The sequence below is a fragment of the Struthio camelus genome, chromosome 10 (genome assembly GCF_040807025.1).
Source record: "Struthio camelus isolate bStrCam1 chromosome 10, bStrCam1.hap1, whole genome shotgun sequence".
NCBI classification, from domain to species: domain Eukaryota; kingdom Metazoa; phylum Chordata; class Aves; order Struthioniformes; family Struthionidae; genus Struthio; species Struthio camelus.
Window position 1 is genome coordinate 21,777,568 of NC_090951.1, and position 14,404 is coordinate 21,791,971.

The window sequence follows — 14,404 nt, forward strand, 5'->3', positions numbered from 1 at the left end:
CACAAGCGCAGCATGCCTGTCTCCACACCAACACATGCTCTGATGTGGGGGCAATGCACAGCTTGCTGCTGGATTCAACCCTGTTGCCTACCATTTCCTTTCTGGTGGACCAAACCTAAAGATCTACCTGACATGACCCACTAGGTCAATGACACTTCTTCCCTATCTTCTTGTGCTTGCTCCATGCTCACTTACTAAGCGATCTGGTGGTCCTGGGATCATAGGTGGCCTCATGAAACAAACAGATGATCATTCTGATTTTTATTGACCGCCTAATATGTTATCCCATTACAACCAGGTCACCAGCTGTGCCTGCGGGCTGTGACATCGAGCTGTGTGCTGTACCCACCCGTGATGAAGCTTGGGTTTCTCCATGGATGGGGTTAGCATCCTGTGTGCACGCAGCGCAGGGCAGAGGAGCAGCTCTGCAGGGATGAGACAGTGGCGTGTGGAGTGTGGGCCTGGGGAGCTGGGGGAGAAGACATGGAGGAGGAAGGTGGCTTACATCACTCAGCTGCTGCTGCTTTCAGCTGAAGGTCTGTGCTATGCCCAGCTGCTGCAGCGCATGAGTATGCACCCTCCAACAGCTTGGCTGGAAGGAAAAAAGAGCCAAGCCCACGTGCTGCCAGCCAGCCCCCTCTCTCTCCTCTCCAAGGTAGCTTACAAAAGCCATTTGCTATATTAATGCACAGTTGTCCCCCCTAAAACCTTTCCCACTCCCCCAGCCCAAAAGGGCCATGCTGGTTTTAGGAGCACAGCAGTGCCTGGGGAAGCCCAGCCGCATGTCCCCGGTGGCTCCTGCCCACCGCAGAGGGAAGCTGGCTCCGGCACTGCTCAAGCGGGTGACGTCGCAGCCCTTGCTGTGATTTACAGCAGCTGTGTCCCGCTTAGTGGGAGCAGAGCCCATCCTGGCACTGCGGATGTTCAAATGCCCGCAGCTGGGCCCCTGAATTGTTTAGCTCCAAAAGGCAGCAATGGTGTTTTTCTATTCAGTGCATTTTCCCAGTGGATTCATCTAACCAATTCCACTACTTTCCCAGCCTGATACAAGGATTTGCACTGAGGAAGGAAGTCTCTTTCCCAGCGAGAATAATCAAATATCTCACAGGCGAAGGAATGAAACAGCCACTCAAACATCGCCCAGTCCAGAGCATCGCAGTTATTCCAAGTGACCAGGGAGATGCCTCCCCTGCTTGTTTCAGCCACCTTCCCATCGCCCATTTTAAGGGCTTCGGTGCAAGATGTCAGACCACAGCGTAGACATGACAGCCTTGATTTTGCAGGGCATTACTGCAACAACAGCCAAGTCAAGTAACCATCATGACTGCTGCCATGCTGAAAGGCAAAGTTGCAAGCTACCCAGCATTTGTTTTACTCATTTTGAGTATAGGGGGAAACACAGACAGCAAGGCAGCATGTGAAAAGCAACTGTTCACCGCCCGACAGAACAATTCACCCAGGTCACTGAACAGAAACTATAACTCTCCAAAACACAGCAGAGATCAGCTCAGGACTGGGTTTCGCTCTTATAGCTCATTAACAGTGGGACAGAAGTGTAGGAATTTGCACTTCAGTCACTCATGCCAAAATTCATCACATGCCTAAGACTACATTTCTGTTCTGGGCAGGAAAATGTCTCAGGCTGATGCTTTCCCCATGGAGAATTTCTTCACCACCTTCAGATATGAAATGTGTCTCCACTAGTCCCCAGTGTTGACAGATATATGGCTCAAATACAACACTGATTAAAACAGAGCAGATAGCAGTGGGTGACCAGGTCCTAAGCAGCTAGTTCCTTACAGTGGGATCGAAAGAGTAAGAGGCAGAGCAGAAGAAGACAGCTCTACAGAGAAGTGGATTCAACAGACCTGCCAACAAATCACAACCGCAGTTAGAGGCTGCAACAGAAAATCTAGGGCAGTAAATATATGAAATGAAAGCACCTTGAACATTGATCAAACGTACAAGAAAGCACGAGGGAGACAGGGAAATAACAGCTACTTTAATTCAGGATCCTACCCGCCAGTGCAATAAATATTAATAGAATAAGCTGGAGAAAGGAAAAAGAAATAGCAAAACCTTGCTTCCTTGGAAAAGCATTAGCAAAACCCTTGAGACTGATTTCCCACCGAATGAAATTTGATGGAGTAAAGCGATCAAGGGTTGAGAAACTGAACCTAATTTAAGAGGGGTTGTATGCAAGACAACTTGGTTTCCAAGGAACTGATAATCCAAGCTTCTGAGTTCACTTCATGACCAAGAATGAAGGTCTGAATTACAACACCCAGCCTGTGCTGTCTGAACACCCACTGTCCAGAGGGTCTCTCCTGCCCCTGAAGTACCAATAAAACCTGTTTCTAACCCTGAGTCTCTGTTGGCCAACAAAACCTGGACCTTCCCACAGAAGTGACTTCCACTCCATACAGCTGAGCCACATTCAGTTGTTGTGCACCGCTGCTGATGTCCCGTCTCACAGCCACCAGCTCCGGGGCCAAAAGCTGCATCTTACATTGGTCTGAGAAGAAATACAACAGCTGCATGGGCCATGGGAAACTTCCCATTAGCTCCTCTGGCAGGATGGGTTCAATTTAGTTTCCCGTCCTATTGCTACCACGAGCCGCAGTCTGTTCTGCTAAAACCCATATAATGACAGGCTTACTTGCCTGCGAACTTACTTATTTTCCTACATAGCCTAGTTTTTCACACTGTCCTAGTTCAGGAGGAGATCCTCCTTCTGAATGTCTGGTATTAGGGCTTTTTATCCTGCTTGCTCTTAACCCACCAGCACTTATGAATGTAGCATCTTGGCCTGGATACAACTATACGCACATACTCTGAAGAAAATAATTGCCCCTGTTACATAAGCCTAAGGCCTACAGTCTTTCCATTTTTGTCAGCTGTTTTTTGTCAAATTTGTGCTAGGGGACACAGCAGAATTTGGTCTGACGGCAGGCGTTCAAAACGGCCCCAGATGCCTTTGTCAGAGAGCACTTGCAGCTCTATTAGCTGCAGGTTACATGTGGAGAAGAGCCATGCTGTTGGAGTCAGTGGGGGTCTTGCACACAAAAGAGCTTTTTTTGTCCCAGAAAGCCCATAATCAATAACGATAGCAACAACTATAACAATCTGTGTGTGGTATTAAACATCTGTCAGGTTTTAGGCCAGTCCAGCATCACTACAAAACTAAAGCAGAAAGCTGGACTTTTCAGGACTCCTCTTAACTGTGTGGATTAAATAACAGGTAAGCCCCTTCCAGAGAACGCGGTGCAGCCTTGCCCCCAGCCCCAGGGACCGTACAGCTTGCAGAGCCAGAGGCAGACCGTTAGCCAGGATGCAAGGAGGGGGAGCCTGGGGCTCCGCTCTGCTCTGGCCCAAGCCCGTTTCCACTCCAGGTGGGCAGCGAACCCTGCCCTGTCGGCTGAGCACAGCAATATTGCACCCTTGACGGCCCTTTTCCTGCTGCTGCTCCTTCATCATTTCTTCTTCCTCTCCTTCTTTCCGCATGTTCCTCCAGCTGCCTGCTCTTTACAAACCCTTATTCTTTTCCCTTCCCCCCTCCCCATTTTTTGCCTTCACCAGCTATACTCCCTCCCTTTTCTGTTTTCCTTCCTCCATTCCTCCTCAGTCACTCCATTCTCACCTCTCCTGTGCACAAACCATATCCCGAAGCCATTCTCCTTCCTCCTCTTCTCTTCTTTCCCAGGTCTCCTCATCTCTGGCAAACATCCCTCCCCTCTCTTCTCTCTCCCCCAGGTTCTCGCTAACTCTCTTATTACTGCTCCCCCCTAATCCATTTTGCTCAGGAAGAAAAGCTCGCTGTCACCCCTGAAAATCTGCCCGCGTTGACTGCAGAGGGGCCTATGTGAGCGGTGAAGCTGGAAGATTTCTGCTTATTTTTATGGTCGGTGGTGCGAGCAGCGTGGGACTCCCTATTACTCCCACTGCCGTCAGTAACGTTGTAAGGAATGGGTTCAGTGTGGTGCTTCAGGCAATTTTTTACTCCCAGAGAAAGCAGCTATTGCTTGTTACCTTCAGATTCCCAAGCGTTGGTAAATCACCAACGTGAAGAAATTTCTGTGGGGTCTTCCATTGCCAGAATGGAAACTCATCTCTCTGTATCTTTGGTGCTTCTGCAGCGAGCCCGAAAACGAAGCCACTTTGTCACTTCACCGACCGCCCCATCCACCCGCTGCATTGTCAAAGGAAAGCCGAGAAGGCTTTGCTGCACCACACTCTGTAAAGAGAGCTAATCAAAGCAGCGTTTTAATTGCTGGAGTAATGATTTAGATGTACAAAAATTCAGGCTAAATTTGCATGACTAATTAAATAATTAAACACAGCCTGACAACTAAGGAACACAATTGCACATCCAAAAATCAAAAACACCTCCTGCGCCTTGCCAGCAGTAAATAGGAAGAGATTCGTCATCCTGTGCGTCCTGTCAGCAAGAGCTGTCCATGATTTGTGTCTTTTGATTAGAGACCAAGTGTAAGTAACAGCACCGCAGCTCTTTTATGAAGTGTTTGATCCCTGCCCACGGAGTTGTTGGATTTGAGCTCAAGAGAGCAGTCACGTTGGAAAGGCAGGACCACATCTGGCCTTTCCGGATGTGCAGACCCAGCCCGACAGTGCAAACGTGACATAGGAAAGACCAGGCTCGTGTCACATTTCCCATGCAGCTCTAAAATATAAGCTTAGTCTTCAGCAACAAGCCATTCCCGCTCCCTCTGTGCCCGTGTGCTGGGCCCAAAGGGTTAAAGAGCGCTGTTACCCAGCAAGGGGAAGGCCATCTCTGCCCCCTCGTCCACCACTGCTTTTTCTAGCGAGCTTATAAAATCCACTTAAAATATTAATACCGAGCTTGTCAGAACTGCACAGGCTAAAGGGCAATTTGAAAAGATTAATTCTCTATTAAAATCTCAGCCTTGATTTCATAACCTTAGAAAGCAGATTCCCTGAAACTCTCCTGGGCCGCGGCACAGCATCTCGCCAGCAAGTCTGGTTTGACAACGCCACGACCTGACAGAAGCCAGAATCTGACATACTTTAATTCTCAAAAAGGAGTAGCAGTAACGTGGGTTTGGGGAAGGAGGGAAAAGAGGTGGGAAATCCAGCCCTAACTGAACGGACTGGGAAGCTGCCACTATTTCACATTCCTTGTGACACGGTTTGCTACTGGCTCCACTGCCTGATGTGAGTAGTCTGAGAAAAAACTGGCCAGTGCCTTCCCAGACCACTGCTGACAAGGTGGCTCTTAATTTAAACTCTGCATACAGCCAGCATCCTTGCAGCCATTAAGAGGGCCTGCAATACTGAATACTCATGCTAGAAGAGGTATCAATTCATTATTTATTTCATCTCCATTTGATGCGAGTACACTGTTCAGCCTTTTTCAGTCCCTGTGCTGTGCCCAGCCCCTTCCTGCATGCCGGCAAGGTTTCAGTGCAGAGAGCTCCCTACACTCAAGGAGAAGATGCTCTGGGCTCTAGAGGCACATTATGCTGCTGCAAAGATGAATTCAAGCAAGCTGCTTTATTGGTGGCATTATGTGCAGGAGCACCGTGGCACATTCAATCCAGATCTTATCGACATCCACACACACAGGGAAAAAATTTTCTTCCTCAAAGAGGAGAGAAGTTCTAATAGGCATTTTTGTTCCAGGATAGATCTGCCAAATTATTGCACCTTGCAGCATAGCCGCCTTTGCCACTAGAAGAGCGAATTACTTCCTCCCCACTCCCATTTTCTCACAGATCCTGCACTGGGTTAACAGAAATTCATTTCTGAGCCAACCTGGTTAAACGGGTGCAAAAATCTCTATATGCACAACCTTGCATATGCTTCCATCATGCTCATATAAAGTGATTAGTGATACACCGACAAAAATCTGGTGTGTGGATGAAGTGAAATAGCTGGATGAGCCCATCACAACAGCTCCAGCGCAGCAGCTGTACCACACACACCAAATGTAGAGCAGCTCCCTACCACTGAAAGTCGAGGAACCAAGCAGGAGGAGGACACTGATTTCTCTGTGCCCCAGCATCCGGAATCAAAACCTCTCTCCTGGACTTGCTGCTGAACACCAGGTCCTGGAGCTGAGCGTGCTTAGGCCCACCAGGCTGCTCCAAGAGGGATGGAAAACTGCAAGGCCTGGGTTATCCGCACCGTAAACAGATCCCCAAGTGGCAGCACAGCTATAAACGGTGATGGTGCCATTAAGACTTTAATGGACATGTACTTGGCTCAGCCCTTTGCTAACTACGCAAATAATTTCTGTGGAGTGGAAGTGTAAGGATATAGATAAGAATCATATAAGTCTTATTTCTAGCTGTATTTACCAAGCCAGCTAAGAGGCTATCTAGAAAAGCAGATCCATTTACCCTCCATACTGGAAGTGTGTTGGGGACCCAAAGCACATCCTGGGGACGCAGAGCACCCCGCAGTACTGCATTTGGCATTACTCAGAGCTTCCCTAGGTCACCAAGCCCAAATGTCCAAAAATGTGCAAAAGCTCCCCAGATTAGGCCCAAAGAAGCAAATTTTCTACATCCGCACTGCAATGGCACAACAAGAGCTCTTGTTTGCTGAACACATGTAAAAAATACTGCTTTTCTTAATGTCTCTGAGCAAATTTATAAATCTGGCCTCAGAAGACCGCTTTGGAAAAATCAGGGCCCTTTGAACCAGGCAGTAATCTGCTCTCAGGTTCCCTGACACATGCTCAAGGTAACATCCATCTGTTGGAGCCTGCTGTGAGGGCTGGCTCCAGGCTTTATTCTCTCTGCACAAGTCAGGTTGTTGATTTGTAAAGCCGGTAAATAAAGACCCACCTACAGGCTTGCAGAGCTGCTGCATGGCTTAACCGTTTGTCAGGTCATAATGCTGGAGCCAGGATGGGCTAAGGAGACAAGAGAAATCCCTAGATGAGAGTCAGAGCTGAAAAGGTGATGACTGCCATGTTCATAATTAGCCTCTCTTGCCTTCAGAGCCTAAGGCAGATCCAAGGAGGGATGCAAATGCTCTGCGCAGAGCCAGCACCTCCAACAGGTTTGTGGCTGGTCACCAAGGCTCTCCAGCTCCGCCCAGCCACTTGGAGCAGTGAAAAGCGTGTGTTTAGTATACCTCTGGCAACAGGAGGTGATCCTCTTCCTTGCCAAATGGGAGCCCAGAGACTTCATTTAGACCTTTTGCACAAACCTATTTTGGAGGAGAGAGAAGAAAACCATCCCGCAATGAAATATGATCCTTGCTGTCTCAGGAATCTCTAGCCTTGAAGGACGCAGCACATCTGACCGAGCAACAGGCTTGAGGCTGCGTTTACACTCCTGCTGCTTCGGGGATTGCAGGTCTGGGGGTTTTCTACCTGTGCTCTAAAAAGATCTGAATCCCCATTGCTTCTTGCAGGTGAGGAAGCCCCAGGAGGTCCCAGCGACTCAGAGGCTTTCTGAGGTGACACGGCACACATCTGGGAACTAAGGAGCCCAGTGCTCTCTTGCTGCCCATTCCTGCCACGGTGGGAAAGGATCCCTGCTATCTCTCAGGAAGGCAATCTGATCGCATCAGGCTAATGGGAGCATGGGGTCTGTAAAACCTGTCTGCCAGGAAGGGCAGGGAGAGCCCATCCAGCCATGAGGGAGAGGAAGCGATGAGATGAATTCTTTCCATACCCTTTTACCCTCTACTACATATTATTAAACTGGTTCCACTCTGACTTCAAAAAACCAAAGACTTCTCTCTCCTTATCGCCCTCCAGAATCCCTGGAGGGATCCTGCTCAGGAAAAGGCAGGAAAAATGTAGGGGTGACAAACTTATGGGGGCTTTACTGCACTGAAAGGTAGTGGGCCAAATTACTCTGTTGCCTTCATAAAGTGAGGAGATGACTAGCAATACTCCTGCCTTGACTCTTTCCTGTTTTAACCACCATGTAACAACCCAGGGCATCTTAGAAAAAGCGCTGTAGAGTCAGCTTCACTATCAAGAATCTTTTTACACCTCTCATATCCGTGGTTCCCTGACAACCAGGCCAGAATTTCAGATCCAGCTGTAAAGTTATATTTCCTCTAAAGCCAGCCCATTATCCCCTGCTACCTCTCTTTTCCGTGCAGACGGAGCAGCGCACGAGGCAGGAGGTTTGCAGGGAAACCAGGAGTTCCAGAGCGTAACCCTGAACAGATGGCAGCTCTAGCCGTGCTGCCTCAGAAGGGCACTTTTAAAAGTAAATAGCAACAAATGTTTTGGTGTGCAATGCATTGAAATCTTGATCTCACACAGAGCTTATTTTCTTGTTCTTTTTTCTTTTTTTTTCTCCCAGCAGTGGCAACTGGCTGAGGACAAATGTTGCTGAAAAGAAAGAAGAAGAAAAAACTGAATCAATTAAATGTTTTAGAAACAATTGTGTTTCAAAATCAAGAAGAAGAATTCATGAAAATCAATCCTAATTCAAGAGGGCTGTACTGATTTGTTCATCTTTCCCTTTCCCTGCCTAAGCAACCAAAGCAATACAAATGATAGCTCCGTCTCAGGCAAGGAAGCAGCAATTGAAACTTCAAAAACGTTCTACATTGGCTGATGATGCTTGATGCAGTCTCCATGGCCTGAAAGCTAAATATTCTGCAAGAGAAGCAATGTACTAGGTGGCTGAGTGGGAGTTTCAGCTAACTGCTACCCCTTCGCGTTCCTTCTCTCAACAAAGCCAGGTAAACCCCTTGCCCTGGGAAAGAGCAAAATTATTTGCATCAGCAAAGGCCCTAGCCAGACGGGAGCTGCCTCCGTTGCTCTCTGCCCATAAGAACCAGCTCTGCTCTTAACATGCTGCCTACCCAGTGCTGTCTCTACAGGGACCTCAGCAGGGCAAATTTTCTGGCAAGGGCAACTAGGGCTTGTAAAGCAAATCCTACTAAGCCTTCCTGAACTGTCACATCCGCAAGAACACAATCTTCAGTGTGCTACAAAGTTCCTGATATCGGCAGCTCCTGATATCATCACACCAAGTTGTCCCAGAGGACAGAATTCTCGGGAAAAGCATGGTGCTGCTTCGAGTGACAGAGCGGATTCGATAAGCAGCCTAGTCCCAGCCCCAAGGAGAAATCGTCTCCCAGGAGCTGCCACTTTTCAGGATGTGACCCTGCCAGAGTGCGGCAATATTGCCAGGATAAATGACATTTGAAGGGTCTCCCTGGAATTTCCCATTCGAACACGGGTAGGGGGATGTGTCCCCTCCACCAGGATTTGCCATGCTTCAAGCTGCCCTGAAGTCAGGTGAATGTGATTCCTGCAACACCGAGCCTTGTGCAAATAACCCGTGTCTAACTCTGCTCAGATGACTTCCCAGCAGCGCAGAAAGCAAGCACGGGAGTGGGGCACCGGCACCTGCAGGCTGCCGTCATCTTGCCTTGGCATCACTGACAACGAGTGCCGAGTTTCACCTTGAAGCAGGCAAGCTCAGGCTGAAGGGTAGGTTTAAAGGTATTCAGAAGATAAAAGCTTGCTAAGTAGCAAGGACGTACACCTATAGGAGGGTTCCTGCTTAACAGCCAGCTGCAGCACCCTGTGTCACTGTGTAACGACAGATGAAACAATAACTCCCAGTGGAGGTTTTTTACCTGTGAGTTGTGGCCTGTCTCAGCTTTGCCGAGAGAAGGATACGACCAGCTGGGCAGGTTTCACACTCAAGCCTGAGAATTTTTCCCTCATGCTCTCTAAAGAGGAGCAGGAATTTGAACCTGGAAGCAGATCTGGAAATGGCAGTGTGGGCTGAAATGAGGAAGGGCAGTTAGGAGAGAAGGAAACAACTGAAGAAAAAGCATAGCAGGAGGAAAAGAGGAAATGTGAAACATGATCTGGAGAAGGATTTAAGACATGCAAGATTTGCACAGGTTAAGATTGTCTTCAGATTGTTTTTTTGCCGTAATCTCTATAAAGTAATGAATTTTGTTAGACTTCATCTGCCCCATACAATCACAAATGTTATTAGGAGACACTCCATCCTTCCTGCGAATCTAATGGAACCAAAAGGATTTTTTGAGGGAGCCAATAGGGACCCACATGTCCTACATTTAAGAATTCAGTGACCTGCTCTGCTCTTTCCAGTAATGTACTTGTATTATTGCATCTTTAGCAAATCCTTCTTTCAGGACCTAGTAGGTATTTCTCTGTAGCATTGAAACAGGATTTCAGGAGCCTTTTTCGAGGTGGCACCCAGGATTTGGGCTTCTCATCGCGACCCTCCTAGCAGTAACTTACAGCTTAAGGCCCTGGCCAGAACTGTGCTCCCCGTTCCACCTCTCCTCCCATGGAGAAGGGGCAGTCATGGCACCATCCCAGCGTGGGGACTCCCCCAGGAGCCAGTACAGTAAACAGAGGAAAGAAAAGTCAGGAGCAGAGAGAATTACTGAGGATCATTTCAAGCCAGGTTAGATAGACCTCCAAATGAATCCACAGCTGTCGTGTCTGCTAATTTAACCTTATACATGCTCTGTTAGGTTCTCTTTCTTGTCTTTTATTTCATAGGAAGACACATTACAATTTCCCTGTGGCTCAGTAGAGGTCAGGAGCCAAGAATGAGAGATAAGACTGAAGTTCATACAAGGACAGAGAGAGACTAGCCACAGATTTATGCTCTGCTAGCCTCTCCCTGGACCAGTCCAGCTACACAAGCTCACTGTGTTCATATCACTGTCAGTGCTGACGTCACCCAGCAACCAACAAGGACGTTCATTCACCAAAAAAGGTGTAAGAAGGTGCCTAATGGTGCAATTAATGGATGCATCTTCTCTCCTGTGAGCTGTTGGCCTTGCCGAAAAATGGAATAGAGCAGATGCTTAATAACTCGGTGTAGTTTTCCCCAACAGCTTAGGAGAGGAAGAAAAGAACATGAGATTCCAAGAAAATTTCAGGGAGGGAGAGAGAAAGGGGTGGCCAGCTTAATACTCATGTGAACTACCTAGGCAGGCTGCCAGAGATCCCACCTAGTCATCAAAAGATCCTGGACTCAGGAGCTCTGTAGGGAGATCAAGGAATTCTTGTAGCGCATTTGTAAAACGCTTCAGCCACAGAACAAACATTTTCAACCAAAGCTGGGATCTTCTAGTCCAGACAGCAGTCAAATATATCTTGAATAAGCTGGATTGCTTCAGCAGCCTGTGGCCATGTTATAATTATGCATTTTTCCACCTCTTAAGTCACTAATAGAGAACCTTCTTGAGGTGGCCAGACACTAAGTGTCTGCCACCACTGAAATCAAGGGGCATTTCACTGCTGACTTTGGCGAAGAGGCTGCCAGCTGCACTCAGCCAGTGAGATGGACTCCTCCTGGTAGGTTTTACAGCTTTTTCTAGACATTGTCAAACTCTGTACGCAAGAATGGCTGTGCCGGGCCAGACTGATGGTCTGCCTAGCCCGGAGGCTGCGGGCAGGAGAGTGTACGAGCAAGGCATGCATACAGCAACCCTTTCCCTTCGAACTCGCAGCTCCAGCCTGTGAAGTGGGGACATCTCAAGCCAGAGGCAGGATCTTTGTGTATTTAATAACCCTTGATGGACTTTTTTTCCACAAATTTTTCTAACTGTTTTGTGAGCTTGGATCAGTTTTAGCATCCAACCAATATTTTGAGGTAAACTCTTTGCATTGATACTCCAAAAACAGTGCTTGCTTGGGGCACTGTTTCATTCTCGATTGAGATGAAGTTTCCCCCAATATGACCTTCTCAGAATAACGCTGCCTGTTTAGCATGTGTATAATTTGTTCTCCTCCATTCCCTTCCAGTCAAAGCAAGTCCTTGGTTTACAGCATTGTGAGGGATGCTCATGAACACTAACTTTAGCCAAGGACAGGCAGTTTCTATAGGCTCTCTTCACAATCAAAGGTGAGAGATGATTCCCATTATTCATCCTCTGCTGGAGGAGCACCTCTCTTTTTCCACATTGATTATAGCCTCAGTCAGCTAAAGCTAGCCTTCGTGAATCGCATCAGTACTTACAATCAGGAAGCATTGCATGACACTGAAATACAACTTGGAAAAGCAGATGCTTATATATATATTTCTAATAGAAGAACAATGTGATGATTCCACACAAAATATACAGAAAGGTTTTTGTGGGGGAAAACGGTAGGAACTGAATTTAACTGAAGGTATAATTGTACTTGGAGTGAGTTTCTGTCAGCTGTAAAGTAAGTATACATTCATATTTTTAGGGACTAAATTAGTATTCCTCAGCAAGATCACTCATCAGGACTACTTGTGTGAATGAGAGCTGCAAGGTTTCTGGATAGCATTTATATAAAAACAGGAATGTTCCTGAAGTGCTGTAAATGGAGCTGCTTAAACTGTATGCCCAGATCTTGCATCTGATGACAGTAGCTGAATGAAATGACACTTCTTGCAATCAGTTGCATGTTTGAACTTGAATGTTTAATACAGAAGGTTAAACTTGGTTTCATCAAGCCCAAGCAAAGACTGATTTTTCCACACAGAGAACTCATGACTACGCCTCTAACCAGCCTTCCTGGATCATGGCTTTTTTTTTTTTCATTCCTAATAAATCACCATCCTTGATATCAAGGAAATAGGAATGGCATAGGACCAATATGGCCTTTGTCCACCTTACGTCCCAAGACAAGGCCAGCTACACTGTCTCATTCCTGGCACTCTCTCACCGCGGCCTTAAGAACCACATCGTATAGCTTCAGCGTCACTGCTTTTCAAGGTTACCAGTTCACTTGCTGAATCATTCGTGTTATTATACATTTCTTACCGCAGAATGTCGATGGAAATAGGCTTCTTTCCACTTCTAGTTCTGTCCCATTTAGGTTCTCATATCACCACCGCAGCACGAACGCTTTGATCACAAAGGATGCTTAGTTCTTATCCTCTCCATGGCATCATACAAGCAGGAATTGGATCGGATGAAGGAGCAGAAAATAGTGCAGCTTTATGTAAACCTGTCCCCAACAATGAAAATAACCCAGTGATCAGCAGTAAAACAGTCAATTATTCAGCTTCTGATTTTTCTTTTTTTTTTTTTTTTGGCTTCCAAGCTTTTCTCTTTATCTGCTATGTGTCCCTAAATTACTAGAAAAAGGAAAACACTGACTCAGAAAACTTTTCTTAGGGTTGGGAGTTAATAGTCACTGCAGAAAAAGGAGAGAAGTTCACACCTCATTAAGGGTTATTGACAAGTTCTTTCTCACTTTGAGACTCTGTAACTGGGGGCTTTCTGTAGACTTAGCTAATGCCAGATCTCAGGCCACACCTGAATTTTCTTTCCACAATAAGAAGTAGCAGAAACTTTCAATTTTATATGAAAAGCTTAATTCTGCAGAAACTGATTCTGGTCCTTGGGAAATCGGTGGTGTGAGCCACAGCACTTAGCAAATTCCACTGCGGTGTCAAGGGCCTGGTGGACAGACCCTTCATCTCCTCCAAGGGCTCCCCCAGCCCAGGTACATGCAACTCTCATCAGCTTCCGCAACAGATCTGCTATCCGCTAGTACTATCTGCTAGTAACATGTGTTACTTTCCTCTGAACATACCCCAGTTGCTTTGTTCTCCTCCCTCAGCCGGAAGACTGCTTTGTGTATCAGTACCCCCAATAGGAAGACAACCGGTGGTAGCTACAGCTATGCCCAGTTTCATGGAGTTTCTTCCATTTGGACTACAGGGTGTTAGTAAGTGTGGACTAGAATTTATTTTTATTTTATTGGGGTGTGGGGTAGATGTAAAGGGAGAGTAGTTATCATTGTCCATTTGGTTAGGCTTGAAAAACTAACAACAAACAAAGGCTTTTCAGCATCTTTCTAAACCTGATTAGATTGTGGATTTGTCTACCTTCTTGACTGTAGGCATTTTACAGGTCATATTCTTATGCGGACATCATTTGTCTTTCTTGTATTAATAGCTCATTCCTGTTCTGAGTCCAACTTTCCACATGTTACCTCCATCCCATCCCGTCTCTTTCTTTAATATTGGTCTGCACTTTCTGCGTCACTAGCCAAATCCTGAGGTGCCTCCTCACCTGGTTTGCCTAAGTAGAACATATTTGTGTGGTACGGAGTAAGCATGAAGTAAGGGTATTTGCAATTTGACCTAGTATCTGTGCATTTCATTAATCCTGCCTCCATCAACCACTTAACCTTTATGGGCATTCTTGTTGCCTCTCATTGTATTGATTTCAGTCCATTTCTCCAATTTAGTGAGATCATGCAGTATTTTAAACCTGTCTTCCACCGTATAACTAGGTTTAGCTGGGGGGTAATTGACATCAATTTAAAGAATGAAAAATTAGGCTGACTATCCAAGGGAAACTTCCTAATGGTGAGATCTGCTAGAATGCATTGCTGTCTCTCCATGGGATTGGTGGCAGTTCCATTAACGTGCATTAAAACCTTACTGAAGAAGTATAAGAT

General features: G+C 46.6%; 1 long non-coding RNA gene across 2 annotated transcripts in view; it reads right to left on the reverse strand.

The window, feature by feature from the left end:
• LOC104146286 (uncharacterized) overlaps positions 1–14,404 on the reverse strand; it is a 39,916-nt gene that overhangs the window by 20,463 nt on the left and 5,049 nt on the right. The window contains exons 2-5 of one of the 2 annotated variants that reach the window (XR_011143108.1): positions 12,754–12,940; positions 9,604–9,754; positions 8,090–8,341; positions 4,030–7,197 (exon numbers count right to left, since the gene is read on the reverse strand). This is a non-coding gene — a long non-coding RNA (uncharacterized lncRNA). Of the gene's footprint in view, positions 1–4,029; positions 8,342–9,603; positions 9,755–12,753; positions 12,941–14,404 lie in introns of both variants that reach the window. The other variant, XR_011143107.1, reaches the window with a different exon arrangement.